At 40.6% G+C, this 27,261-nt stretch overlaps 1 long non-coding RNA gene across 1 annotated transcript in view; it reads right to left on the bottom strand.

Annotated features, from left to right (window-relative positions):
* Positions 1 to 13,383, bottom strand: part of LOC134132200 (uncharacterized) — a 48,847-nt gene extending 35,464 nt beyond the window's left edge. Inside the window, exon 1 of the long non-coding RNA XR_009956724.1 lies at positions 13,160 to 13,383. This is a non-coding gene — a long non-coding RNA (uncharacterized LOC134132200). The remainder of the gene's footprint in view (positions 1 to 13,159) is intronic.
* Between the last annotated feature and the right edge of the window lie 13,878 nt (positions 13,384 to 27,261).

The following is a 27,261-nucleotide window of genomic DNA, read 5'->3' as shown; positions in this document are numbered from 1 at the left end:
GTGTTGTGATATTCCAGGACTGCTCTGTACTGCTGACCCCAGACCCAACTTCGGAGTCAATCGAAGCATAGCATCAAAGACATGCAGATGTGTATTTCGCCTGAGGCCAAACTGTTTCTCTTGCATGAAGGTCTGCTCAAACACCCAATATCCTGCCAATAGCTTTATGTCACCCAAGCACATCACTCTCTGGCCGTGTTAAATCTCGGCGCAACGCCAAGCATCAAAGTCCCTCTTTTTTGACACGTCTGTGCTCAAGCCACACGTATCACTGGAAAACAGAGACCCATTGAATAACCCGTTCTGTCACGGTGTCCTGTGCTCACTTCCCTTCCCACCCTCATGTGTTTGCTCGCATCTGTCTGCCTCAAACTCTGAGTGTATCCTCCTCTGTGTAATCAGCTGCACCTCCCCGGTGTATTCAAACCATTGGCGGGTGGTGCATTTCACACGTAGGCCTTCAGTGAAGTCCTAAAGTCCTACCTGAATTAACTTAGCCTCTCACAGGCTTGCTAGCATCTGGGTTGGCCGACCTCCACTCCCAATGTCTAGATTTTCTTGAAAAGTCCGTTTTGAACATGGCTCTTCTCTACCATCAGCCATTGTTGGTTGAAAAAAAAAAAAGCTTGTACATCTACACAAATTAGCTTGTTCAGGACGCCAAAGGGTCATCAGGTTCCGTTTGCTAACTCAGCGTACCTCTGCCTGTCACTGGTGAGGAAACCATAAGAAAAGCTATGAAGAGGGTAGACTGTCGGGAATAATTAAATATGTACTTGCATACACACACGACAATAGTGGAAATAATATGTTAAAACTAACTTTTTATGCTGAGGATGATGACAACAATTAAGTGTTTCCTGTTCTTCCGTGCTACTTTAAGGACTTCTCTTCCCAGTTGGGTTTTGCTACTTTTGTTTCTTTATTGATTAAAACCACCATCCCTTCATTGCTCCTGATCTCTCAGCCTTCAGGTCCTCCACCACACACTGTGACACTTTCTTTATTTTTGTTTATTCACATGGCTTGATGTATTGGCCCTTCTGCTCTAAGAGGGTCAGAGGAATTGTGTATGTTCAATTGCATTCTGCATCATGCACTAGTACACCATGCACACTTGAGTGATCGAGTAATGAGCGAGGCTAAAATGCAAATGAGTTTATATTGTCTACAAAGGCTTTTTTGGCTACTTCTAATTGAAGAAAATGTTCAGGTTAAGATATATATAAAAGCTGTAAACTAAATGTATTAACTTCCTTCCTCATGGACTGGCATATGGAAAGCAATGAAAAAAAATCATATACCTGATTCATTCAAAAATTGCCAAAATGGCCACACAGAAGAATGGACGAACACACACTTAGGATATTGTTCCTCCCTGCCTCGTGTCCAACACTATGATGCCACATAGTTCAGTCTCTGTGGAACATCAGTCAGACTGAAACCTATTGCTCGACACTAAAGCCATTTTGCAGGCAAACTCACATAAATCCCTCATCATAACCTGTTGCTGTCTTTTCTTCCTACCATGCCACTGTGCCATAGACATTGCACTTTTTAAAAGTAAAATCTGTGTGTAATGTATTCAGAGGGCTGGGGCCAAGTCTGAACCAGAAATTGTTTTTAAGTATAACACTGGAAGCGATTAGAAACCGAACAGTGGAAGAGCTAGAACAGGGGAAGGAGTAGGGCTTCACCAACGTGAGGTCATGGCTCCCCCTGTAGGGCAAAAGGTGCACAGCAAATTGTACTAACAGGGAATGAAGATAATTCTTTTACTCTACTAACCTCTCGAAAGGAATACTTGTGACGTCTTATCTACGCGGGTGAGCCCAGACATTAACTGGCACTTCGTAACCCCAAAATTGAACAAGCCAGAAAACAAACTTAACTAAGAGAAGAGAGTGTGTATTTGTCTAACATTTTGAGCATAAAGAAGAGGGATGCTTAAGGTAGGAGTAAATAAGAGGAGGCACATTCAAGGGAAGCAACGGTTCGTTTGATCCCCGGTCAGCTGGAATCTGGCTGAGATGATGAGGGAAGGTTACAAGGCTGTAGGGCATGTGGAAATGAGATCAGAGTGTTTCTATCCTGCACAGAGCCTCAGATTTTGGCCTCAAAAAAAGTTATGATCTCATCGCACACCTGCCCCAAATGCCTTAGATTAGGGAAGTGTGTACATCCAATTCATAAGTGATACCGTCAGAGCTGGCAAAAAGATAAAGCATCAACGCTGTGCTTGGGATATTGATGATACGATATCTCTGGACATTGAGCATTCCAACACACAACATGAGGAAAGCCTTAGAGAAGATATGCATGCAGGAACGATATGGACCAATATGTCAAAGAGGACGAATATTTGCAATAAAACTAGACCATATTGTGCTTCTTTGTGCATGTGTGATAGGAGCCTTCACCATTGTAAAGATGGGAGGAATTTGAACCACATGTCGGATATCCAAGCTTTGTGCTTTTATTATTTCTGAATGGAGCCTTGGTAAGGTACCCCTGTTTCATCCTGTCCAACAAAGTAGGGTCAGAAGGTTAGGCAGGTTGCCATTAAGCCCTCTTTATGCTTTTACCCAGCCTCCCCATTCACAGTGCAGGAGTAAGGGATCCAGGCTTTGTGCTTGCTTCATCACCTCCATACCTTTAAGACTCGAGAGACGTTATCATGTCTCAAGTAACAGCCCAAGGGACCGGCATTTTCAGCCCCAGTCAGGTGTGCAGTACCTCTGCAGAATCATAAAAGAGCTTTATGTTTGTCCCCAGCACTGGACTGAAGCCTAACAGAGATCTGATATTGCAACATTAGAGTTATGATGACTCGTGAGCTAGACTACAAAATTATTTGAGAATCCTACTTTAAAACTTTCTAATCCATATTTGTAAGATAGCTAAAGTGTGGAAAATGTAATTTCATTCTACTGTTAGAAGGAAGACGATTAAAGACAAATAATACTAAAATCCAAAGCATTCAAAGTTATTTTAGGAACTTTATAGGAGACTGCTAGCGATATAAATCTTACGAGTAGAACAACCCTTCCATGTAAGCAATGATGCGTATCAACTATTTGATGTAATGAAAATTTTGTTATAAAATGTAACTTCTCACTGAGCTACATGGAGTCTTGCTGAGCCCCTGACAGATTGGCACTTACACTAAGGGTTATAAATGAGGAATCCTGCAACTTCTGTGAAGTATTTGATGTACAGGAAATAAAAGGGGAAAAAAACAGTAATTTAAACGGAAAGACAGAGAGGAACAAGTCGTAGCTGATTAAGATGAGCCAATTGCTAGTTATTCCGTTGAAAGGAAATATTTCAATGGTGTTACATCAATACATGAGGGATGAAGAAGGGCATTTTCTATGAAGGGTGCAAAATTTACTAGTCTTATGCATCACAGTGTGGTGCAGTGGTGGCTGTAAATCTACAGATTGATCAAACTACAGAGCCAAAGGGATTCAAAGCCTTATCTCAGAGCAAGGGCTCAGCGAAGTCGAAGATGCACTGTTGGTGTGAGTGATGGCGGTGGCTGTCTCACTGCCACTTGGATCTTTTCACTTACAAACACAAAAACAGGCAGCACGAGTAGAATAGTATAATCACTCTACTCCAAACACATATAGATACATGAAGACTAATGCAAAATCAAGGAAAACAATGGACTCAGAGACTGATAAGGCTGTACTCTCTGAGGAGATCCATGTACAGAAAGCTTCCCCCCTGCAGCACAACACCACTTCATTACAACCTCTCCAGGTAAACAGTGAACCTAATCCTGGTCAAATCCATACCTTTCTGTCAGCCCACTATTCACATCTGCCAAAAGACACTAAACCATTCACTCAACCATGTGTGGTGTTCGGGGGGGGGAATTACCTTTATTGGACATCTAGAGCCTGAGGGCCGAAGAGACAGACAGACCCAGTTTGCCTGCTAGGCTCAGAGAGGGCATCTCTCATTTTAATAGAAGCCTTTGCCTTCAGTAACACACAAGGCACTGATCCCACATGGCGGATGCTTGGGGAGGACCGAGGACCACATGCAAGAAAGCGGCAGCCTGCTAACCCCACGGCTATGTGAAGGTGTTGCATTTGAAATGTTGGCCTGCTTAGCTGGCTAAGACCCCAAAATAGTTTGAAAGGTTAGAAGTCAGAAACTGTTGGTTTCTATTCATAGGGGTGTACGAGACAGGACTACCTAGATGTATACCTGTGTGTGTGTGTGTGTGTGTGGCGAATAAGGTGTTAATATGCAAAGTCATTTAAATACGTTCTCTCTAAGCGCTATGAGGTTTAAGTCTTAAATACTAACTTATGGAGAAAGTTGTAATTGGTTCAGTATGCTAACCCCCCCGCCACCACTATCATACAACATTTAAAATATAAATTCCTTCCTGATATTATTGCTTTGAACACAAGAGGCTCAGATGCTTCTAATCTTTGTGATATACAGTCTCCGTCAGTATTCAATTAATGCTAGACTAATCCAGTAATCGTTTTGCTGGATCTTAATTAATTTTATACTGTAATTTTGTTTCTGTTATCATGTGGTGGGGATCTCTCCAAAGGGAAAAAAAGACATCCCTTGGGAAAAGTAAAGCCATCAGTCTACCTTCTGTTTTACTACTTCATGCCCGCATTTCTCCAAAATGAGTCGTCCTTAACTATGTTTTTACATATTCCATTTCAATTTTTTACCCAGTAAGAAAAAAATCAAAGCCAACATAAGGAGAATAAATGTGGCTGCCTGGGCTTTGTTCTGAAGCTTTTTTATTAAATATTCTGTATTTCATTATCAAATCTATAAACAAACAAAAATGAATACATTTTTTCACAAGCATCAAGGCTCTGAAAGCAATCTGGAGGTACTTTAGACTTGCTTTCTCTCTAATGGCCACCAGGAGGGAACTCCCCATGTTGCAAAGTGAAATTCAATTATGGCCAAATTGATTCAGATATTCAACTTTTTCTGATCTGCCAATACAGGTATTTACCAATACCTCTTCTTTCGGGGACCAACTGGACTAAGAGTCCCCCGTTCTGTTGTCAGATAAGACAGTCACTGCAATTACTGCGAGTAGCATTCCATATGACAGACAGGTCCCTACTGCTACCAGAGCCATAAGTGTCATTTCCACGCCACTCCTTCACAGTCCAAATTTGGACATTTTTTCACCAGTTTCAATAAGCCCACTTCAATCCTGTTAATTCATTTAAATTAATAAATACACTTTGGTTGTCTGAAAATCCCCCAAAAAGTCATTTGTTCCTAAACCCTCTCGTGTTCCTTCTGGTTGCATGACCGATAGATTCTCCACTCAAAGCTACAAAACGGTTTTCGTTAACCAATAGATGACATCTAAGCTTTCCCTTTTTTTCGTTGACAAAATAATATGTATTACTTTCTTTCAATGAAGAGTGTTGGACACAAACTGTGGTCCTTGTTTGATCCTTCTTCCCCAAATGATCTCTTTCCAGATGCTTCTCAGTAAGACCTGGAGAGGTGGTTAAATGGGGAGACCAAGAGAAAGTGAGCAATGAGGAAGGGACCAAGAGGGAGAGGATGAGCTCACTTTTCATTTATGTTGGCTATAAATTAAGAACACATGCATCTGTTTGATTCTCTTTCTGTATCCACATAAATCAGACCAGGCCACGGCCTGCACTGATCCATCTTTACCGGACGGGGGAAAATCATGGGGAGAGAGAGGTTGACTGGAAAATCGAGGGGAGAAAGCCCAGGCCCGGATTTTCTGGCAGATAAGATATTGCACAATTCATGCTCCTCTTCCATTCCATTCTTCTAAAAGGGGACCTGCTTGGAGCTTGTCGACTCCCACTCTTCATATTTCTTGACAGATATTGTCTGCTTACTCTTAAGCACAAAGACAGATAACTAGGAGAAAAGTAACAGTTAGACTTGCACTTGGTTTAAATACATGGTCATCGAGATAAATGAGCATATCATCTGCAAAAAGTAGACCCTTCACCCCGGTGCTATGATGAAGGGCTACTCGCTTGAGAGCAGACTCGGTTCAAACACTCCAAAAGGCGGCTGGGCCCTCTGTTGAAAAAATAGCAGCAATGCCATGAAGCATGACAAAGTCCAGGAAATCTGGAGATGAGACAAAAAAGACTTCGGCTTGGATTGGGTAAAGATATGGAGGCGGATTTTGACGTGTGTTTGTTGATGTTCTCTATGATCTTTATGATGGTGAGAACAACTCAATGCTGATAAACTGAACATACATCATTCGTTGCATTCCTTTCTTTTGTGTCGTCCCCCGTGTCTGTGTTCTCTTTTTTTCAAAGGAATATTTCAGTAAACTATTTGTCAAAACAACTTTTAGATAATTCCTTCTGTTTTAGTTTCTGCTAAAACTTGTGTCTGCTAAACAAGTGCTTGTGTGTGTATTTGTTACTTCAATAAATCCCAGAGAAAAGAAGGCAAACCGAGCAGTTATGAACCATTAGTGAGACAGAGGGACAGAGACGGGTATGTGTAAAAAGACACATTCTTAAAGGGTAAAAGGGTGACAAAAAATATGTCAGTGTTCAAGTTATTGTTCACTGAAAAACTGCATTCTGTGAGGACAGAGACTGGAATTAGAGCGATACAAGTCCTAAAGCATAGTGTAGTACATAAGCATAGTACGCAGTATTGGTATTCGGAGTCAAATCCCTAGCGCAAGCGCTCTTCTATCATTACTCTACTGTTAGCAAAACTTTCAACAGTTTGCTTGAAATATTTCACATGCTTTGTTGTTCTGGACCAAGTAACACATTTGGTTAGTTGGATTGGCAACAGTGTATGTGTGATATACTGTATATATATATATATATATATATATATATATATATGGCGCTACCCCACAACTTCTCCGTTAGCCAATCCGTATTTTATTATCTGTGAGCTCTCACACAAAAGTATGAATAAATATGAACTTATGACGTTTTAATCAAAAGTTTAATATTAAGTTTAGGTTTTTTTTGCTTTGTTTTTGTGCCCACAAAAAATGACTTGATATACTTTCAGGCTTGATAAATAGAATTATCGTTATCTATGTTTGTCATGGCATGGAAATTAAAATAAGTTGCCTACGACTCTTTCAAGCGAGAGAAAACAGATGAGAATTATTGTTTACAACTTGATGAAACACGTATCCCATCAAAAATACTGGACGGGATACGTGTAAGGGACAATAAAGGTTGTGTTTGAAAGATTGCAATTTAACTGTAATACAGCAATTAGCTATAAAGGCAGTATGACAATGATATTGTGCGATATAGCCAGAGTTTACATTGTACAAGTATTTTCACACTTTAAGCATTTAAATATTTATTCAATAAATGTTGCATTAATGGTGAACTCAAGTGTGAGAAAGAGGGATTTGAATGAAAATCATCCTAACAAAAGACTCCACGGGCCAAACAACATTCAAATTTGCTCCATTCTAGTTATCTTAGAGATGTTGGATATGAACAAGGTCAGGTGTGGGAGGTGAGTCCAGACTTGTTTTCACAATTTGAACTGAGCAGTCTGAGATAGTGTCACTGGCGCTGATGAAAAATACCAAACTGACCAAGATATTGAGAATAAAAATGAAATCAAATTCAGCAGAAGTCTACACAAAAATCACAATGTATATCACATATACGGATTAAGATGATGCTGGGGACAATGGTGGGTTTCAGTAGTAGTAGACACTAGCACTGACCTCCTTTATACAGAGGACAAAGACAAAAATAGAAGACATTTGTTATATATGGAAAAATACATAGGCGGTTTCACTTTTAATCGGTCTGCGTGGAAGGTATTTCTGTAATTTCCTGGAAAAGGAATTCAATGAAATCCATCTTCTCCATCCAGATGGCTTTGTGGCTACCTCCCTGTTCTCTCACTCCCAGCACCTCTTTTCATCTGCACACTGTGCTTCTCTGCTCTCTTTCAAATGTCACTTTGTTTGATACACCAGGGTGAGGGCCGTAGAGGAGCCAAGACAGAGACTTGGTCTAGTCGGATGTTTGCTTTATCATAGAATTGTTTAATCTAAAATGGGTCAGACTCCACTGGATTGGTTCTGTCTGTTGGCATTGATTCCAACAAGTAGTTCACAGGAGCCTCCACTCACTGGGAACTACAAATTTGCACACATTTGAGAACATAAATACTACGGATAAAAGCTTATTCTGCAGTATGGACGCTACTGATAAATATACGTATATACGGGGTACTTCATTTCGGTGAGTACTTGACGCACACGTGAGGTGCAAAGGAGTGTTTTAGTGTGTGTTCTTTGTAATTGAATCCATCCATATCTTTTTGCAAGGCCGTTAATCATTCACCTGATTTAGTCACGGACAAGTAATAAGCGTTGATTGGGACCACAATGTAGTGTTTCCCTTTGATTTGATACCCTTTGACTTTGGTATGTAAGCCAACGGGGAGCACATCCCCAGCACCATGTGTTGAGGCTGACAGCTCCGCTAGCATCGTTAATTCTGTGTTGTGATCAAAGCCAAGAACCTGTGCATTTGCCACATGTAATCTCATTTGTTCATCAGAGGGAAACCCACGCATCTGCCTTTGTGATCTAAGCATGACATGGAGGTTTGTGGACAAAAATACAAAGACAACACAATGACACACACACAAACGCCCTCCGGATGAAGCTCAATTAAAAGATACGAGCCAAAATAAATGAAGGAAAGGCGATATTCTAGATAACTATAGACCTTTTCTGCTTATGCAGTTGCAAAAGAGAAACCCCAGTATTTCAAATACAGTGATTATTTTTTTTTTCTACTGAAAGCCAATGTCCTAAATACACTATACAGTACATGTGGTATATGCTGAAAGAGGAAAATATGGCATATGAACCCTGGACTTCTTGGAGGCAAGGAAAAATGTTGTACTTAACGGCAACGAGCATTGTTCACATAGTTCTCATGGGACCAGTAAATAAAATTCAGTGCAAGGACCCATGATTTGCCCTAGACAGCTGTCTGTATACAACAGACCAAATCCGTTCACAGCATTGTGTGGAAACAGGTCAAAGGCCTCCCAAGTGGAAATTTGTCCAGCCAGCATGTTCCCACTCCCAACTCATCACATTGCGATGCTTTGTCAGTGGCCCTAGCAACTCCCAGCATCTTGGATATGTCATAGCCGCCAGTAACATGAAAATGATGTGTTTGTTGAAAGTGCACTGTCACGTACATAAAACTCATACCGATGTGGCGCCACTTAAGCCAGTGCCTTATCCTGATTAGGAGGTAGAACTTCAGTTGATATATCATTTTTTTCTGAAGGGAACGGTCATGTTTCACATATCTGGTCACAAGTTAGTAGACATTAAAATGGGTTACTTCAAAGTTGTCAAATGATTTATATAGCCTCCTAAAAATAAAATATCAGAATGCAGATGTATAAGACTGCATATGTTAAATCTCAGCAATTTTGGCAGCAGCAGTGCAGAGTTGGCAAACAATCGTGGAACAGACAATCAAGGGTGAACACACACGCAGATGCAGAAAGGTAATCTGCGAGGTGACCTGGTGAGCGCTGCGTGGCTAGATAAAAGGAGATTATCCGCATTATACAGTGATGACGCCTATGGTTCTGGGTGTGTGTGTGTGTACGTATATTCTGTGTGAAATTGTGATTGATACAGAATTGCATTTATCTATGTTTAATATTAACAATTATTAATGCAATTAGATGGATTGCTTGGTGTATGAATACATAGCGGTTATGTATGTTGTCTTACATGGTTATAGCCTCTTTCATACACACTATTTTTAGGGATTCTTTGATGAAACAAAGTTGTAACTGCATGTTACATTACAACCTTGCAGCAAGGAGGATGCCATTGTTGCCATTAGAACATGGATTTGAATATATAAAAATAAGATAAATAGTTTACTTCAGTGTGAAAATGAGTGTGCACACAAGGATGACAAAATATACGTGATGAAATAAGCACATCAATAAAGCCATCCAGCTGGCTCGTTAAAAAACTAACAATTGCCATAGCCACCAATTAAACAAAGTTTGCAGCAAAACATTACACAGTGTGGCTAGAGCACATCTGCAGCTAACAGGATTACATCACAGTCTATCTGTTTTAGAACATTAATCATATTGCACAAATAATATATATTTAATTGAAAGGAAGCAGCTTTGTTAGTAGACCATCTCAAGGTCTTCCACATACCAAGCTGAGGAAGAGCGAGACAGCCGTAGGTATACGTGGTGTAGAGCTGAAATCAGTCTAGGGCTTTATTAAGAAGACTTTCTGATCGATTTCCCGTCAGCGAACATCCTTGGTGACGAGATCGATGCAGACGGGATGGGAGGTGAAGATAGAGGAAGCAGGAGAACAAAATGAGAGCTTTCCATTCTTTGAGTGGCCTCTCATTGGGCCTATGGGCCCAGACAGTCTGAGCAGAGCTGTCCGCTTCTTAAGTAATTAAAACATTATTCTCTTTATCCATATTTGATGAACACCCAAGCAACAATTTAGATGAGCTTTTCCAAGGGCGATGTGGAAGCGTGATTGATAGTTCCGCCGCATCGAGACTTGAGGTGTTGGGTCAGTGAGCCGGATGCTTACTCTGCAGAATACCCTTTAACCCCTGCCTAGGTTGGTGAGTCCCCATCGGGAGTTGAATATGGATGTTCTACATCTGCTTGCTAATAAATTCGAAGAGCAATTATGTTATGTTTAACTCCCAGGGGAGTGGAATGCATCGACTGGGCCCTGTCAACTCAGCTAAGCATGGCTGTATTTATACTATCAGGGAAGCTAATTAACAAGGATTCGATCTGGAAAGTGTGGCTAGGTCGAGAGATGTCTGAGGTTAGAATTAGCTTAATTGTACCTTTCTAGTGGTTAGAAAGCTAATTGGTAAATTGTCATTGGCCTCTGCACCTTAAATTGTTAGTGCCTTTTTTTATACTGGAGCATCTGCAAGATTATAATATTCAGTTTTACTGTGCAAAAAGTATGAAAATATTCTTCAATTTTTCAGTCCAGATGCAAAAATACCATCACATAAAATGGAGGTGGGAGGAAAGCATCATGCTCTAGAATTCTGACCTCTGCTCTCTATTTCACTGGTAAATGTCTTGCATGCATACAATACCTCTAAGCAGAAAAGGGGCTCCAAATGGCATGAACTTGGAAATTCATCTTTAATAAAGATGAAAATACAAATCTTCAGAGCGGGTAATTAAAAAGCTTCCTGCGCGTAAAGCTTCTCAGGCCTCACTTCATTTTATGATAATGATAATTGAAAGATGGGGAGGAAGGACTGAATTTCAGAGGTGGATTAACAAAATGCCCACGCCGGGTGCTAAATTCACTCTCGTTACACTTGTGCAACAACGGTTCACAGCACCAAGCCTCTGGTTATAGCACACTGACTTGAATACCACCCTCTTAATCAAGTTATTCCTCCTCAATTGCATTTGCAGCAGTTTAAAATGTGTTTCTCTTCTCGCACTATTAAAGCTATTCCCTTAGGTCAGGATATGCTTCAGCTCGAGAACAAAGTACCTTTTAGGTATGCTCATGTTTATGTTTTTTTTTTTCAATATGCTACTGCATAACTTCTTTTCACTCATTAGTAGTATGTAGCTCTCCCCATGACTTTGATCTGAGGTATGAATATCTTAGGGGGCACAAACTTAATCATTACAAGGGTGGGGTGAGTCTGGTTAACAATTTAGCTCAAATGAGAAATTCAGTCTCCTATTCAAGAGCTACAATGAAATTACACTGGAGCCAGGGATTTAAAATAAGATCAAGTAATCTCCTTACACAGGATACAGGCGATTAAATATGTCTTGTAGCAGTCATTGTGGTCTTCACCAGAGAAATAGTGAGTGCTATTAAACAGTGAATGTATCTTGACTATTTCAGATATGATTCATTCAATATTTTGATAATTACGCTTTTCATTTCAAGGATAAATGAGCTGTACCATGTGGAAGAGTTAGAGTTAAAGTAGTGATAAGCCATCCTATCAAATTATTTACTTTAATCCATAATGGAGGGGTGTCAGGCGGTATGCTGTAGTCTTGTTTTCCACTGTAGAATTTTTTGACACAAACCCTAAATCAATTTGACACTCTATTTCAGAAATCTTCAAATTTGTTTAACACTCCAGGACAAATAGAATAGTAATTCAGATCAAAGCCTGGGGCTGAAGTTCCTTTTGTGTAAAACCTGCAAATAGTGAGAAGTTCTAAGGCTTCCCCCCTAATATCTCCAGGTTGAACTTTTATCATTTTTTTAATATGGCTGACCCAAATAAATCAAAACTGCAAACCTATTATATTGAGCCATGTATGTGTTGCTAATCATTTTTCATTCTAATGAAGTATCTTCTGATTGAAATATAAACTGTGTTGAGTGTTAAGCAGTTCCTGCCTTGAATCTCTGTACTGGCACTATTTTCTTTGCTCTCCACCCAATAATTCACATGAATGAGGAAGTGCTAAGAGACTCTGCAGATATGGCATCCTCCATACATAAACATTCCAAGAAATAAATGAAATTTCATAAGCATATCTACAACAGAATTTCTGAGTTATAGACCACTTTCTAAGTGCCAGCCATCATCTAAAGAAGTCTGTATTTGGTCTGGACATCTGCCATGTCATGCATGTGACAACATTAAGAGGCCCTGCAGAGAGTTGCTCTTGCTAAGTGTTACTGCTTTGTATGCTCACTGACCTCAACCAAAAGGTCTCTCTCAGAAAGCCCAATGTCAGCAGCCCCACTGGCCTCTGCAATCATTTCAAATCATATTGTAACCCTTTTACCACCGGATCGTGTATTAAAACCCACCTTATACTGGAAGATGAAGCCTTAACTCTTGTGGTAAAAGTCACATTTCAAATTGTAAACATCACCAATAAAACCAATGCAGGATATCAATGTTAGAAAATGTATTAGCAACGGCAAAATACACATCCACACCTCTCTAATAGAAAAACCAAGAATATAGAAAATAAAAAAATATAAAAACCCCAGGGTATAGTTTCCCTTTCTCAACTGCCTAAGTTTAGTTTGAGTGCACTCTTGGTCTAGAATTGTTGGCGCGCTTTAGTTGGAGCTCATAGAAACTTCCTATTGTACCTCCGTGGATAAATCAGCCGGGCCGGGCCGCTCCTGACGAACCCCCCGCTCGTGGTGATCGGCAGTCTCCGCCCACAGCAGCGCCGTCACGTCCTCCGACAGCGGGAACCGCAGCGTTAGCCTAGCTCCAGCTAGCCAACCCCAAGTTTCCTCGTGCTCACCAAACACGAACGGTGCGCAGTCCGACTCACACGCACTCTGACGAACGAACTCTCACGAACTCGCGGCTCACAGTCCGTCACTCACGACACTCCACGCCGATGGCACGCGCAGTCCGAGAGTCACAGCTCATCTTCCACGTGGCGCCTCTTTTCCTCTTCTTCGTCCTCCCGGAAGTGTAACGCCGCGGTCATGAACTTGCGCGGACGTAATAAAATTACAAATATTTAAAAAAAATTAAAAAGTTAAAAAAATGTAAGTCACCCATCTTTCACATACATTTTTTATACATTTTAACATCTCCACATCAAACAGCTATTTATGTAGATTTGAACTATACCATGAACTGGCATTTTTATCTTTCATCCATGAAAATAACAAATTAAATACCACTGTTATTTCAGAGTATTACAATATGCAATACATTGATATCCATTCATTACAGTGCTGCCTACATAGAAATATGCACCTTTTAAAATGTGAGAAGTACACGGATAGACTAAATTAAGAACAAATGCAATGCAATTAGCAACATTATGAATATTTTACTCTTCTTAAAAAATGTTTTTTCATAATATATTTAAACTCCCTCTGGTTTCTTACTTCATGATCACACTCTATTCCTCATTCTATTCTTTAGATCTCTCAACGCACTCAACATTCACCAAATTGCACATATACATGAACTATGTCAGGTGCAACCTGCTCATCGGGATCTCCATTACGTCACAATCACACCGAGTGTCAAACTCCCCTTCTTCTGATAAAAGACAACATCCTCCGCCTCTGAGTCACAGCAGACCGCTCTATAAAGGTTGGTCTGCCCACTTTAGTCAAGATTTGTTCGTGCACATAGTCTTCCACAGCTCTGAGGCTCTCTAGAGACCCACTACAAAATGAATGGTCCAGCTTTGTGCTGTGAGAAAAGATGGCTGGATTCATCAACAGTTTATTACAGAAGTCCACAGAGGACAAACTGACTAATTGAGCTCTTTTAATTTCAGAAGGTCTAGCAAGCGGGATAAATAAGTGGAGGGAGAGGAGCCAACAGGAAGGATTGGGGGCGATTATAAGGTTTGAGAGCTAGATGATTTAGAGGTCTAATATCAGACGTTATTGCCTCTCGTATTCTTGAGTTTCCTAATTTTCCCCTAATGGAATCCTCACTCATCACTGAGCATTAAAAATAGCCTCTCACCCAAACATTACAAGGCTCAAAGCTGTCAACTGCCTATCAGATAAGAGTAAAATGGAAATTTCTGAGCATGTCAAATCACATGGGAGTGTTTGAGAGAAGACAGAAATTGATAAATGTCCTCAGAAGATGTTCACTTAAAAGTGATAGCCCATCATGAGGGAGTATTGTTGTGTAAATTCTCTTAACAAAGTTTTGAACATAAACATCTCTGATCTGCTAACACCACACAGCTCCAGGCAGAGCTGAACAAATACAAACATTCATAAATACTGACATGTGATGCACCACTAAGTATTTGATCATCTTCATTATTCAAATATTAACCCCCGAGCCCTTTAATCAACTGCTAACGACAAGGCCCTCACAATGAAAGATGAGCTAACGCAGGGGGCTTGTCTTCAAGAATCTTCCTCCTTGTGTGGGATCATCCAGGCAAGCTCTTAACACGATTACGAATCCATACTTAATGAGAAAATAAAACAGACATGGATTATCAACATGTAGCCCTTGTTGGCTGCCAAGAAAGACAGAAGCACTTTCTTAATGAATTAGGAGTTTTGGGCCAAAGCCACCTCACTTTCTGTCATATTTCCACCCAAAGCTTATAAGCAGCAGGCCTCTCTTTGGTGCAATGTAATGTCAAAACAATCTGCCAAACAGCAAACCTATTAGGGCATTTTAAAAGGCCCATGTGAGACCAGTAGGGTGAGATAGACACAGAAGCAAAACATGGAAGAAGAATAGCGAAAGAGACCCCTTCTCTTTTTCCTCCATGCCGACTCCAGATCCAAAGCACAGAGCTGATGATGTGTGTTTCATTACTGTCAACTTCACATGGCCACGGTCAGGGGCATTCACTTGGTTGTGAAAAGGAAATTGGTATATTGGAGAAAGAGGAAAGAAGGTGCAGGGTTGGTAACAGAAGAGCGGAACGAACCAGGAAACATGCCCGGGCCCTGGTTGCAGAGCAGAGTGGCAGCTTCAGGCGTTGTGCTAGTCCTGCTTGACCAAATGGCCTCTTTGTAGCGTAGTCACGGTCGTCTTTCACAGGCTCTCCTCAGGTGTTTAGTTTCAGGTGAGGATGTGGAGAAAGCCTTGTTGTCATAGTTACTGATTACAGAGACTTTCAGCAGAGGGTTGGTTACATTCAACCCAGAAACGTATGTTGTTGCTTAAAAAGATGCTTTAGATAGTAAAATAAAAACAACGGGAGAAAGTAGTCCGAGAGGGCCTTTAATTACAGCCTTACAAATTGACTGTAAGTATGGAAACCTGCTCAGTTTATATTGCTTTCTCCAACTATTTTCACTTTATCTGCCCTTCTTAATTGAGCAGTTGTTTGCTAGACTAATCTCTAAGGTTTGTGGACACAACAGTCCTGAAAGATGCTACAAATTAGAGACTTATCTTAATCCTCTCCGTCCCAAAAAGCCTTTCAGATCGAGACAATGTGAGGCAATTTTTTTTTGTCTGTTTGGAATAAGCGTGAAACAGCTACTTTAAAGCAAACCTAAATATGCTTGTGTTAAAAATATACAGTATATTGTATGAGACAAATCTCATTAAGGTAATTGTAGGAAAACAGGTCAATAAATGTATGAAGATGCCTAAGACATAAAGGATGGCCTCAAAGGGAATTTGTGAGCGCTTCCTGACAAACACTTAATGGAGGGATACCCTAACCCTATATATACATATATCACATATCATATTAGTGCTTTTACACATTAAGTTGGGTATCTGGCATGTCTATCGACACAAAAACAACTCCCGTGATTTGTTATGGTTATTTCATGTCAGAAACGTCATGCTTGAGTGACTGAGAATGAGCCTCGTTATCATTCTCTCGTCACTATGACATCTGAGTCTCTCTTACATGGCCTTGCCCCCCCAGCTCACCCCCCCCCCCCCTACACTTACACAGATACGATATTTGCCAGAGCACTTCACTTGGTTTTTGCAAACCCCGGATACACTTGGAATCGCTAGTTAGCAGCATGAAGCAAATGTCAGAAAACATTTTAGTTTACAGATCGAGCTTTACTCATGTAGCAGTTATATCTTTATGGCGTTCCCGTTACTTGCATTTACATAAACATCTTCCACAAACAGTAACTTACATGCACACACTATTACTATAACTATTTACTAGCACAATGAGAGGGGAGAGGGGGAGGGAGGAGCTGGCTCATTAGCATTTAAAGGAACAGCCACTCTGTGGAGGGCTGTTTTAGGCAGGGTAAAAAAAGGTGCTGTTTTAAATTATCCTTGTGGTATTTTGACCAAAGTATGTTAAAGACATGTCATTAAGACCCCGAGGAACCATATCAACTTGTGGTAAAATGGGCATACGACAGGTCCTTTAATGTAGCACTTTTATGCTACGCTGAAATATCAATCAATACCTGGGTCTTAAGTGTAACTTGTTCCCGTGACAAGCCACAAACACCTGTCTCTCTAATCCTGCCAATTAACCTGCAGACCAGCAACTAGCTTGGGTTACATCCAATATGGCTTGTGCATCCTTTATCCCTGCGCGTCAGACTGTGCAATCTTCTAATCAGAGTAACCAAATACTCAACTTCTATCCCCCGTCCATGCAGAAACACGGGACACTGGAGACTGCGTGGGAGACAGATCCTGCCTTTGTGTCTGGCAGCACTCCGTCTGCCCCAGACCCCCCTTTCCAACCATCCCGATTTTTCACTTTATTTTTCTTCAGATGCAGGGCACATTCCGTCTTGTAACCCTTCCGAAGCCTTTATTCCAGCCACAGATGTAGGGGAGCATTATATGGGACAGGTATTAAGCTGTGATTTATTTATCTCAGACTGAAACCAGACCAGCGCTTAAAGCCCGTCAAGGGGTTTGAGTGCCGATAGTTCAGCCTGTAGTCTCACACAGCTGTGCATTTGTTCCAAATAGGGCAATGTCCCAACACACTCATTCATATCGATCTCGAGAATATCATCTTTAAAAGACAGCCCTGAGGTTCATACCAATCACGGATAAGCTTCCTGGAGACAGGAGCACAACAACAGGAGAACAATACACAACAATTTACAACAATTCAGGCCAGTGGCTACATGTCAGATAAGCTGTCAGCTAAGTCTCGCTCTCATCCGTGTGCCTTCAGGCAGTGGCTTAGCTAAGTGAATTAGCCGTGCAATCTTACTTACCCATTGCCCAATTCTACGTACCAATAAGACACTCGGCAAGACAATGGAGAACATATGAAGAAGGTGCAAGGTGAAAAGGTCTTGTGGAAACCGTTACAGGAGGTGGCAGAGCAGCTTTGCTAAAAGGGCCTCTGCTGGTCAGGATTTATTCATCCATCTTTCTTCTCTTATTTCCTTCAATTTAGAAAGTAGATTCGACAGGGGTATTAAAACTGTTCATATTGTCTTGGATGGTTTTCATTGCATTATACAAATAAAAAGTATTGGGGGAGGAACCACAGCAACGTACAGGATCACCCTGTGGCAAATTGGTAACCTTGCATTCTTTTTTTCAGGGGCCAGTTATTGCACATAAAATCACCTCTCTGGGAGAAGAAGATATGGTCAATCAGTTAAGAAGCTTATAAAAGCCTCTCTGGATTAGGCTTTTCAACATATCGGGATGCTGGTGAGGTTTCGCTTCAATAGTCGTGCTGGCTGGAAAGGTGTAGATCATAACAATTGCATGACACAAGGTTTTCAACATTTACGCAATATCCCTCTGTCTCGCCACAGCGGCTAAAGCAGTTGTCCTCTGCTGAAATACTCTGAATCCGCAACGGGAAGTTTTTATTTTTAATGCGCACCATATGCCTTAATAAACGCTGAACGAGTCCAAACCCGTATTGTTTGAAAATTCATACCACCTCTGTCCCAAAAGATGCTGACAAAAATATTAGCAGCATACATAGGGTTACAGTTCCCTTGTGTACTGTGAAGGTCTGTGCAAAGGAAAGGCTGATGAGGGGTGCAGGATTTTGGAAGAAATGTAAGATGAGCTGGATAGTCTGAGGTCTGTGCTGCAAAGATCATTTGATATATAAGGGGTTAGGTGTCCAGTATAAATGTTTAATCACTGTCTGGGCTCCTGGTCGTTAACCTCCTTGACAGTGAACTAGTGATGAAGGACCAATCATAGCTCTGTCTAAACATTGGGCATTCACCTTATTACATCTTAAATCTTCCACCCGCGGCAACCTTCCTCCAACAGTTTGCACGGACACTGCTCACAGACCAGCTGTTAGGGTTAATGACACACCTCCCTGCCCATCACTTATCAGTAAGTAAAGATCTATTCCTTTGGTTTCTTATAGTGTGAGAATTTAGGAGCTTATGATGGAGCCTCATGAGATAATATCAGGTTTGCCGAACTTTGTTTTGATCAAAAACAACATTGATCTTGAACCTTTAACCTCTAATGGATAGCTAGTAGATGACACACAAGTGCTCATTTTTCATTGTCGTGATGATGCAGATTATGCTGACGCCAGGAGCCTTAAATGGCATGTGAGTGCTAGGCATCAAGTTTCATCAAATCAAAGCTACAGGGCCCATGGAAAAGTTTTGAAAAAGATACTTCTTTAGCATAATATCATCTGTCTAATTTGGAGATGAAAATAGTTAGAATGGAAATCAACTTCAACCCATTTTTACGGCATGAGCACAGGCTGACACCTTTAAAGACTGGTCATATAGGGGGTTTCAGCAAATGTGAATTATTCTTCAAATTTTTGATATTTCACTTTGTTAACTTCAAACAACATTATTCATGACTTTGTTAATCAAAGCGCGTCCAATGGAGATAATGCTACCAGCGAATCAAGATGCCAGTAAGTGTTTGTACTGGTGTATGACTAACTAATAACTAGTTTACTTTTTAGTTAGTTTACTTAGGCTCATCATGAACAGAAAGTGGCCACATTTAGCTCAACATATAGATACAATAGATGCTGCTCTTTACCTTGTTTTTTAATGGCAAAATAGCAACGTGGTGAACAAGAGCATAAATGGCAATCAGTCAACCTTCTGTGTATTGCAGCAGTGCAGGAAGTATGAGGAAGGCTTGCTTGGGCATCAATTGCTATGCATCTTGCTTAAAAGTGTTCTTTTCAGAATGTGCTGAGCAGAATATGGACACAGCAAAACTCTCGGGATGTATAGGTATCAAGGCCATGCTCCACTATTTTCATATTTATGAGAGATAATCTTGAATCAGCAAAGAATTGAACCATCTAAAGTAGTCAAGATGTTTTTCAAGAGAAGCTTCACTGTTGCTTTTGACCTTTTCATGGCATTGAATGAACAAGAAAAAAATAGTTTGTGGCCCTCATGTACGAACATTTGCAAACGTAGTGTTATGTAGCACCGCCATGGCCAAGGCGCAGATAGCGCTCGCTGTGATACTTTAGTTTAAGTTGTATTTACGAACTCTACAGTACCTTAGGTAATCGTCGCCTTTCTGCTCCCACCATTGCAAGCATTTAAACACGCAAATTGAATGGGTCTCCTTCTCTCTTTCTATCATGGATCAGCAAAAGTCATAAAAGCCAATGAATTGTCACCGTTAAAAAAACGGAGGCGCGCTTTCACGGGCGGTTTCTGTACATACTGCGGAATACATAATTAGGCACACTTGACGCATCCCCTCCCATCTCTTTATGGAAAACTCCCACTTTCCCCTTGACCCGGCTGTGAATGCATATAGTGTGCAGGCAAAATGAAAAGGAAAAGTATTCTATTTTTTCCTTGGACACCTACAGCATTCAACCGTAGCCCCTGAAAATAAAAGTCTGAGAATAGATTCTAGAATAAACGACTCTTTCATGCATTCTGTGAGCAGCTTTCGACTGCCGAAAAACTAGCAGAAGTGGTTTTTGTTTGAAGCCTTCGTAAAAGTTTTGTAACGGACTGAGTGACATATCATGTCGACCTGTTATGAATTGTTCAGGATAAAAAAAAATGTAATTGTAATTTCCTGAGTTTAGGGGGTCAGTGAAGTGATGTCATTAAGCGTTAGTTATCTCTGGGAATGTGTGGCAGACGTGAGGGCGTCTGGGATTGGCAGGGAGAGGTAGGTGGGATGTTAGGATCTGGTCATGCTAGATGTGTGTAGATGAGTGTAGGACCGGGATCTGATGTTTAAGCATATATGAGAAAGCCTTGCTGACTGCCCACGGCCCACAGTCACCTGTTTCCTATTCAAGAATAAAAGTGCAACAAGCAGGTCGAACGTCTCGTAGCTTTCCTTATCGACGCTGTTTGATTGTGAACATGCTTAGGTTCACAATCAAACAAGCATCAAAGCCCAATCAGCCTATTTCACTCCACTGTATGTGAACCACATGTAAAGCCACAGTCATTTCCCCTGCAGAGCACACATACAATTTGCATCCTATTCGATGAGATCACTGCGTATATCCTGCAAAGGCCGGCTGGATCAAAAGTTTATTTCTCAGGGAGCGTGATCATTTTTTAATTATTTTTTTATATTTCCTCAACCATGTCGACGGGTGATGTTTTTCAGGGTGGACTTTCTAAGGCGCAGCAAACAAGAGACACTGCTCAGGCTGGACTGCGGGGAAAGGCAGATCAATGAGACAGCTCAACAGCTCATGCGTAGCAGCTTTGTGGAGATAGTCCTCTGTGCACAGTTCTGCTTTAGAGACCTAAAATCAGTTTTCGGTAGTGGTGTGTAGGGGTTTGCTTATCAACTGTGGATCCCTTGGTGCATGTCACACGGGTAGATGCTGGTGCTCAAGGTGTGAGTATGCCTGTATGAGAGTAAATATCTCCAGTTATAGAGGGGTTGGTGTAGATGTTCAATAATTGGGGTAGAGTGAAGAAAACAACCCTCACTTGTGTGATGCCTCGACACATCTGGCATCAAATTAAAGATAAGACATTTGGAAAAAACAGGTTTAGAAAATAAAGGAATACTGTCCTCATTCAATTAGATCTTGTATTATGTATTTTTCCATCTATTGCCGATCATATTTCAGGGTTCACAATTAATTGCACTTTTGTTAAAATCATGTTTCACTGATCCCAAATTCTGTTGAGGTTTTAATTGAAAACCAGATGGGGTCACCGGCAATGCCAAAAAAGTAAAATATCCTTAGGCAAACAGTGCTCCTTTTCATCTACGGCTCTGCAGATGTATTATAAGTGTGAAGCAAAACAAGAGAAAGGTTATTGTCATGTCAAATAGACGTGCAACCATATCATACACACTTTTAGTATTTTTCACAGGTTCTTCACAAACAACTCAATGTTGTTATTACCCCATTCAAATTAAAGACCATAACAAAACAAAGAGGTTAGAAGTTTTTTTAAAACCTTACACGGTTTATATAACTGCATTTTACCAAGGATTCGGGGCAATACATTTAAATTACGCTGGATGAAAGAATCAGAACACCCTAAAAAGAGTAGTCAATGAGAAAAGTTCTACTGACAAAAGATCACAATTACCTGAGTCAATTTACATTTAGACTAGCATTTTGCAGCAATTTCCACGCATGTCCACAGGCACTAGACAGCTCGATGGAGTCTCACAGTTACTGATAATGGTAATACACCAAGTATTAATTTAGAGTGGAGTCGAAAAAGATTTTCTGCCAATAGCGCTTAATCAGCCGGGGAGGACCAGTGAGTGGGCTGAGGTGAAGCATTCCAAAAGTCTCTCTCTCCCTCACGCCTTAGCAATTATAACCAATAACAACAAAAATAATAATAACTTGTTTTTTTTTTTAAACTGATGATGGCTATATTTTTCTCACTCAGCATAACTGACAGGACTATAGTAGGTATGTTTCATGTGATGTGGAAAATGTACTATACCAATCAAACAACACCTCAATGTCTTCCCTATGAAGGAGATGGATATCAGGTCTAGATGTATGTGTTTGCAAGTTTGTATCACAAGCTCCTCTTATGTTATCTGTGCTTTTCACCAGTGATGCAGTCAGCTACGGTTTCTGTGCAAACGCACACACTATCCATCCCTGTGTTTTTGTCGCTTCAGCTCTCTCATGATGAGACAAACAGGCCTGCATGCAAGAGGTGCATCGCGTCTACGCTTTACAGTGAATCATGTTTAACTTTTTTTTAAATTAAACCAATTCAGCCACAATATTGTAAAAAAAAAAGACTTCTGATAAGGGCAAAGGCTACAAATTCATGAGTTTGTAGGGTTTGTTAGGAAGTCCAATTATTCGAGTCATCCTGACTTTCTCACATCCTTTTCTAGCGTAGATTAATTATTATTCTCTCCTCTCATCCCGCCTGCATTGACCAGGATAATAATTCACCCTTTATTCTCCTTTGGCACACTTAAGGGCCCAATTCCACCATTGCGTGTCTGATCCTCTTATATCAGCTGTCATGTTTTCACTATGCTTTCACTTTTTTTTCCATGCTGCCACTACCACAGCCAACATAGTTTTCAGGGCGTCAACAACTTGTAAACATGGTAATAAGACAAGCATAACCGAAAGAAAAAAAAAGGAATGAAAAAAGGGCATTGCTCATCTTATTAGACGTAAGTGGTGTCAAATGGTTAGGTGGTGTTCTGAGGACATGGAAATAAAATCCTCCTCTTCCTCCCCACTCTTTCTCCTCTTTGTTAATGTATACCATACTATATGCACAAAAACATTACTTTTGTATCCGGCAAAAAACAAATACAGTACACGTTGTATTAAATGGGAATTGTTCTCATGTCAATGCACAAATCCTGAAAATGTGTGAGAAGGAGACTCAAGCATCCACAGCGTAGTGTAATCCTACAGGAGAGTAACTTGTTCACTAAATCCCCCCCCCCCCAAAAAAAAAATCATTTAAGACATTTAAGACAACTTTATACATGTTTGTAAAGCTTGAAGTTACCTTCCGTTCATAGTTTGTTTTTCTTCAGAAAAACCAAAGAAGGTCTGCAAAACCTTCAATATTTTATCAGCTTATATTTCTTTTTCGTTATCATAATTATTTGGACTCTTTGTCTGACAATTCCATGAATACTTAATTTAATGTCTAGTTGGGACACACAAAACACAGAAGTAAAAAAGAACTGATTTTGGCGTTTTTTGTTGAGGTTACTGAGAATCTGACTGCCATCCTGTGTCAGCACACCAGTGTTTGTCTCAACTTGAGAATAAAAGCACAATGCTTCTTCTTCTGGGATTTATATATTTCGAAGTAAATGCTTCCATTCACTTCTAAAACCCTATAGCCAAAAGAGAACAAGAAGGTTAATGTAGTATAAATTGATTCCTGTCCCATCATTATTTGGATTTTCAGGCCATTGGGCGATGTTGTTGGAGGATTCGAAGATGTGTGTGGGGGGGGGGGGGGATATTACAAATCATGCGAGCGCTTTGGAGCAGCGATCAATAGGGTGAGCTGCAGTCAATCTTGTTTATTACTCCTTTTGCAATTTCAGAATTCAGATTTTGTGGCAGGGATAGGAAATGAATGAGTGGGAGCAGCAGAGCGAATGCCAAACATTACCCAACCAGGGAGAGAGAGAGTAGTGAGGAGAGAAAGAGGAGGCAGTGGTGGAGGCAGTCGCCATGGAGATGATAATCCTGGACAAGTTCAGATGGCGTTCTGTTCTCCTCACAGACTACATAGAGACACACACAAACAGAACAATGTGCGGTTCCTTCTCACCGTATGCCTGGCTGAGTCCACACAAACGCGGGGTCTTAAAGATCAACAAGATATTTGGGCTGCTCAGCTCACAAATCAAAGGGGAGTGAAGAACACTTTGAAACCTGGAAACAAGGTTGGCAGTATCAGAAATAAATTGAAAATTACATTAGTATCCAAATAGTGCGATTGGCCCTTCGCTTTCATGAACACTGCAAGAAGGTATTGAAGCTGTATCCATGAAGTCAACAACAGACATCTCCATTTGATTGCACCTTATTCTTTACCCACAGGACTTTAAGTGAACACTGCAGGTCAATGAAAGGGCCGGGGGATATCAAGCTTAGAGGACAAGACACAGACAAGCAGCCAATGACAAAAGGGTTTGATGGAGGGCGAGGGATTTTGCGAGGGATGAGGCTACTTAGAGAGATTCACAAGTGACTCTGGGGCTACAAAGTGAATCAAGAAGCAGCTTGTGTGCGTTTGTGTGTTTGTGGGTGTGTTTGTGTGCATGTGTGGGAGAATTTATATTTGGTCTGGGACGTGTCACAGTATCCACCATTTTTTGCTTCAAAGCAAATTTTAAGACTAATATCGAACAATGTGATGCCCCTGTGTTTAAAGGTAAAGAGGGAACAAATACATTATGTGCTGAATATTTAACTCTTTACTCATTTTAGAATGAGGTTGTTTGCTTGACACAGCTCAACGGTTAGGTATGGGAAATTAAGTGGGTCTTTGGGATTAAACCATATTGATCTTCAAACCACTTGGAAAGTGGAAAGCGTGAAAGCGACAACGAGCGTGTTAATACTGCCTGAGATTGACAGCATTACTGACACGTCTGAGCAACCACTAATTATTTGATTTGTAACAAATACATTAAAAATAACATGCTATGGATTCGCACAAGATTCCACTCTCGCTTTGTTAGTTACAACTTGCCATCAAAGAGGATACATTTTTGTTGGAGGTGCAGGATATTTTTTGTCTATGTTAAAAATAACTTGGTATATTTGTTCTTTCTTTACTTTCAGCCCTGCCTTAGCTAGCACTGTATGTAAGGTTTTAGCATGGCACTGAGAAACATCACTGCTCTGATCAATATAGTTTGATGATTCATTTCATGATATTCTCCAATAATAGAAGGGGGAAACTACTTTTTTGGTGAACAAGACAAACACATTATATATTTATAACCTAATCAATCTTCACTCGCTGTTTATGTTGACCTGGACTAATTTGATTCACACCAAACGTGTAAACCAGTCTTTTCTACTGGTTTACCATTGTTTTGCAATGGTCTGCTGGAGCTGGTCTAGAAGGTGGTTGACAGTTTGACACTGCTGTCATGTTTTGGGTTGTTGGAACAATCCACTGTCTAGTTGCAGACTCCATCTTCTCCTCCTAACTCTACCTTTGCTTCTCCGTCTTTTTTTCCATTTAAATATGCACATTTAATTTGGTAAAGCAGTTATTGAACATATGCAACAAAAACAATCCAACTCAATCTCTCGCTAAAGTATTGGAGCCGTATTAAAATTCAGTTTGCATTGCCCGGACTTACAAGTTGTGTGTGTGTTTGTGTGTATGTGTCACTGCATGTGCCTTGCCTTCATAAACATTTTGCCCCCCTCTGTTTTTCATCAGAATGTCTGTTTCAGACCGAGCAGAACCAGAGACATTGGGAGCAAGCAAGATGGAGAGAAAGAGAGAGACCCGGCTGCATCACAATCAGCCTAGCTCACTGAGGCAGAACTGTGCCTAAAATGCAGGGACTGAGGTGGACTGCGCTTCACACTCCCATTTCCAATTTGCAATCACCACAGTCCAATGCAATTCAAATAATAATAACAAATGGGGTAAAACTGGATGGATATATGCTGCATGCTGAGTTTTTTCAATATATGGCACAAGTCATGCACATTAAAGTAGTAATGTGTCAGGAGATTCAAAGAGGTAGAGGGCAGGTTAAGATAAGAAGGCTGAGAATTGTATGTAATAATACAGCAGTATTATGTAGTGAGTCTCAACTCTCCTAATTAATATGCCAGACAAATATGGCAAAAATATATTAACAAATATTTTTAAACTGTAAAACAGTTGAAAGTCTAAACATAAAATCAGCAGATGGATAGTTCATAACCAGACTAAGAAAACACACCTTTTTAAAGTGCTAAGTAGGTGTAAAGGAAAACTTTTAGAAATTACAAAGGGCCCTGTGAGTCAAATATTTGGTTTGAGATTGTGGGCTGTACAAAATTAATTCAATTCATTTAAAAATAATGTGTGTTTTCCCAAAATGCAGCATGTGCTGTTAAAATGCAATGGAACCCTTTTTTTGTATACATGCGTTGGCGGTTTTAAGCAAGCGGCGGTAAACACGAACTGCTGCAGCGACATGCGGTCCGTACCCGATCGATTCAGACAACACTCTGCACCTTGTACATGTTCAGCGTTACGGCTGGTTATCATGGTCCCCATTTAAAAATACCCATACTAATATTCATCACTACTTCCCTCTGTTAAGGTCTTCCTACATGCCCAGGTTTCATGTCAAGCATTCAAATGAATACAGTTGATCTAGAGTTGCCAGCGACACAATTATCTCTCCCACAAACGGGTTAATCCTGGGAAATTGTAGCATGCCCTATACGGTACATTTATCCTCTCCACACCTCTCCCCTTTTACACACACAGAAATAAGCATGCCCAAATGTAATTCAAGTGCTGGGCCAATTGAAAACACATTTCTGTTCATTTTCCACAGAATAAAATGGTGGCTGTGGTAATCTAGCCAGACGACAGCGCACAAAGCCTGCAGGATCAATTTACTCTCTAATCCTATTGTGTTCTGTGTACCTGCTCAGGCTTGTATCCTCCTTTCCACTGCATTCCCCTCTATTATGAAGCACCTATTAAAACAACCACATTCACCTGAAAGGTAAGCACTCCGGGCTATTAGGCCTTTTCCTCCAGGGAAAGTTGTCTTGATTGCTTTCTTTTTGTCATCGAGTTTTGTTCAAACCATTTTAGAGGGGCAAATCTGTTTCATGCCGTCTAAAAGATGCTTTAAATGTAAATCTGAGATCACT

Source organism: Pungitius pungitius, chromosome 7, assembly GCF_949316345.1.
Source record: "Pungitius pungitius chromosome 7, fPunPun2.1, whole genome shotgun sequence".
In the NCBI taxonomy this organism is placed as follows: Eukaryota; Metazoa; Chordata; class Actinopteri; order Perciformes; family Gasterosteidae; genus Pungitius; species Pungitius pungitius.
Note: the sequence above shows the minus strand (reverse complement) of the source record. Positions and strands in the feature narration are given on the sequence as shown.